The sequence below is a fragment of the Chanodichthys erythropterus genome, chromosome 22 (genome assembly GCF_024489055.1).
Source record: "Chanodichthys erythropterus isolate Z2021 chromosome 22, ASM2448905v1, whole genome shotgun sequence".
Lineage (NCBI taxonomy): Eukaryota > Metazoa > Chordata > Actinopteri > Cypriniformes > Xenocyprididae > Chanodichthys > Chanodichthys erythropterus.
Window position 1 is genome coordinate 35,345,767 of NC_090242.1, and position 4,417 is coordinate 35,350,183.

Below are 4,417 nucleotides of genomic sequence, written 5' to 3' on the forward strand. Positions count from 1 at the left end.
TGCGATGGTCCCGCTTTCAACATGCACTTTATGATGAGCTTCAGGCCTGTGAGATGCAAATGAGCCCGTGAGGAGAACTAGAGCGGCTCTGTGCTGTCGGGCTCCCGATAATCATGATTGACGTGTGACCTGCGCTGGGATTAGGGCTGGCCATTACATCCAATAACCACCATACATTTCTGATGATTTGCTGCCGATATATAAAATTGAGCAACAGTGTGATTATCTAATGTGGTTTTAATGCATTTTTTTTTTTTTTTTTTGTCCTAAATGTGTTATTTACTAAAATCCATCTCTGGTTTAGAGTAAAAATGGCAATAGAGTTGACAAGTTTGATTCATTTACATGAATCAGTTCAAACTATGTATATAAAAATATATGAGTGTGTATTTTTATATATATATATATGAAGAGTTTATTTGCAAAAACAGATAACTCCATTTTTATGAATTCTCACAAATCATGTTTTTTTTATCGTGCATTCCAAGTAATAACAATCAAACTGCAGTTGGGCTGTTTTGATTAAGTAAAGATAACTCTAAAAAATACAGGTAAATTAAAAAATTAAAATTCAGTGAAAGTATGTTTTATATATATATTAAAAGTTTGTTTTTTAGCAAAAGCAGATAACTCCAACAGTCGTTTTTTTGGCAAAAGCAGATAACTCCACATTTCATGTTTCATAGTTAAACAAAACCCAAGTAATTGCATTTAAAACACTCTCAAACACACATGTGCACACAAACGCACACACACACCCACCCACGCGCGCGCGCGCACACACACACACACACACACACACACACACACAAACAGATCGGCACACAAACACACACACGCACGCTCTCTCTCTCGCTCTCTCTCTCTCTCTCTCTCTCTCTCTCTCTCTCTCTCTCTCTCTCTCAAACACACACACACAGATCGGCACACAAGTACACACACACGCACTCATCCACACACGCATGTGCGCGCGCGCACACACACACACAAAAGGACAACCAATTTTTCAGCATGTAAGTCGTGTATGGTGTACAAGGACTTACAGGAGTCGAAATCATAAATCCTCGATCACTTTTAGTGAGCTTTGATAAAACTTTCCTCAGCTAGCGCGTCTTTTTGAAGTGACTAGAAGCCTTGTCACCTGACCTGAATACTGCGCGCTGATTCGCTAAAACGGACTTATCGGTTTCTGTACACAAACAACAAGGGCACTTGTCGGCTTCTGCTGTAAAACGTGAACTTGCGATGCCTGAAAGTGGACAAAACCGGCTCTTCTGACAAAATGGATTTAGGGTACAGAACGTGCTATATATGGAGAATAATGCACAACACTTAGTTCATTTTTTTTTAAAATGGCGTTTATCGGTTTTTGCAAATGAACTCTTCATATATATATATATATATGTATGTGTGTGTGTGTGTGTGTACATGTAATTGGAAATATTAAATATAATATTAAATTCTGATTAGAAGGTTTTAAAGAACAGCATTTTTTTAAATAGAAATCTTTTGTAACATTATAAATGTCACTTTTTATCAGTTTAATGCATCCTTGCTTTTCTTTCAAAATATTTTAGTTTATAATATTTTAAAGTTGTTTTTTTAATTTAATCTAATTTTATTTGTTTATTTTCATTTTAATTTTATTTTTATATATTTTATTTATTTATTTTGTTATATTTTATTTATTTTATTTGTATTTTTATTGTATTTATTTTATTTTTATTTTAAGTTTTTTTATATTTTATATTATTTTATTTAATTTTTAATTTGATTTTTATATATTATTTTTATTATATTATATTATTTATTTATTTTATTTTATTTTGTTGTATTTTATTTTATTTTTTATTTGTATTTTTATTGTATTTGATTTATTTTATTTTTATTTTTTTATTCATTTTATTTTATTTTATTTTATTTCATTTTATTTCATTATTTCATATCATTTTATTTTATTTTTTATTTTATTTCAATGACCCCAAAGTTTTGAACTGTAGTATAAGTTTTATCTTAAAAATGTCAAAACCTTGCAGAAATTAACAGGCCATTAAGAGTATTTGCGTTGCACAGCGTGATGTTTTTATGATGTTGTGATTGTGTTAAATGCATTATAATGCATGTAAAATAGGGCACTGTCAGCGAGACGAAGGCAGTGTTGATACGTCAGCTTACACAATAGCTTATGAAATTTTGTAGTAAGCAGCTTTCAACTCTGGCCTTTGAGTCTTAAATGAGGCATTAGTTTCATTTCACTCTACAAACCTTTTCATTTAGACAAACCTGTTTTTCTTTTCTTTTTTCAGGGAAGGATGTGCCCTGGACTTGAACTCCAGCAGGATTTTTTTCCCCTTCCAAAGCCTGTGGCACCTGTACCAACCGCAGTACCATCTGCTTGGCATTCAGCGTCCAATAACACATTTCTGGGATAAACTCCGACACACACACTCGCACACAGAGGTCGGTGGGCGGTGGAAAGGTTGTGGGCCGACCGCTGGATTGGAATGACAGAGGTCTGTTAGACACATTGTTTTAATTGAAGATGCCCCAGCTGGGGTTTGGGAGGGACAGTTATCCGGGGAGGTCGGGATGGGAATTTTTAGGGGGGTGAATTCTGTCCGGAGGAATGTGCTGTAACTCAATCTCTAAATGAAGAGTATCAAAGAGTATTAAAGCATTTTACTGGCCCTCTTGCCCCTCAGACGGCCTGCAGCGGAGGCCACAGGTGTTTGGCAAATATTGTGTTTTCTGAAGGAAAAGCTGGAGGCCGTGTTTATGTCATCATTCCTGCCTACGAGTCATTCTCTCCCCTACAAGCTGGAAAACCAGAGGAATTCAGCAGAATCCACTTGCTGCTCCTTCAAACTCCCTTTCCTCACTTTTTTCTTGTTTTTTCTTTTTTTTGGTCTCCAGTTAAGTTTTGGGACAGAACGTCCTTTCTTCTGAAAAGCTCACTCACATTCTTTCCTGCTTTCCCATATAATCTCTCATAGATAGATAGATAGATACATAGAAAACATATGATAATTTATTTTAAAATATATAATATATACTTTTTTGACATATTAAAAACAGTATTTTAATTAAATATATTAATATATTACATACCTTTAATATAAATTAAAATATATATTAAAATAAATAAATATATATATAAAATATTTATTTTTTTAAATATCACAATTAATATAATATATAAAAATATAGATTTTTTTAAATAAACATATTAAAAACAGTTTTTAATTAAATATATTAATGAATATTAAATGCTTTAAATATATTACAATATCAGTGCTTGTTTGTTGTATGTAATAGTTTTAATATTAATTTTTATTTTAATATTTTTTAAATATTGTATTAAAATACTTATAGTATGTGTTTGTGTGTATATATATATATATATATATATATATATATATATATATATATATATATATTAAATATGATAATATATTTTAAAATATATAATTAATATAATGTAATTTTTTGGGATATTAAAAACATTATTTTAATTAAATATATTAAAATATAATTAAAATATAAAATGTATTTTAATATTATATTAAACTGCATAAAAATAAAGTTTTATATAATAATTTAATATATTTATATATTTTTACATTTATATTTATATTTTTTTATATTTATATATATAATCATTAAATATATTTAAAATATTGTGGGTTTTTTTGTGTGTGTGTTTGTATGTATATATATATATATATATATATATATATATATATATATATATATATATATATATATATATATATATATATATATATATATATATATATATATATATATATAGATAAATAGATGGATGGATGGATAGATAGAATTTTTTCTCCTAGACTTAAATAAGACTGAATGTAGAACAAATGGAGAATTGAGCAGTAATCTTCAGTAAAGAGTCATTAGAGATGTCAGCATCATCTCAAACTGCTCAGACCAAAGAAAGACATCTCAATGTGATCTCAAACATTTCTCCTCAGATTCTTCTGGAGAGCGTCTCCACTGAACTCATCCAGCAGTGATAGATGAAGCTCAGAGTCAGCCGGGATGAATGTGGTTTCTCTCCTCTTGTGTCGCTCCATCATGTGACCGCTAATGCTTCACAGAGATCTCTGACGTTTGTTTTCAATCCCTTCCCATCTAATCACTAATTGCGGTATGATATCCAAACACTTCCCGCTGTAATTCCACTGACCCAGATAGACCCGTCCGGCCCTGACGCTACCGAGGAGGAGATCCATTTGATCCTTGATTAAATCTGTGTTCGCTGTCTGAGCTTTAACACACAATCACTGACAAACGCAAGAGACCTTCACGATACATGCAGCATTACAACCTTTATATGTAGATCTACATGTCGAGCACAGATAATAAAGTACAATCTCAAATCTGTGCTTGTCTC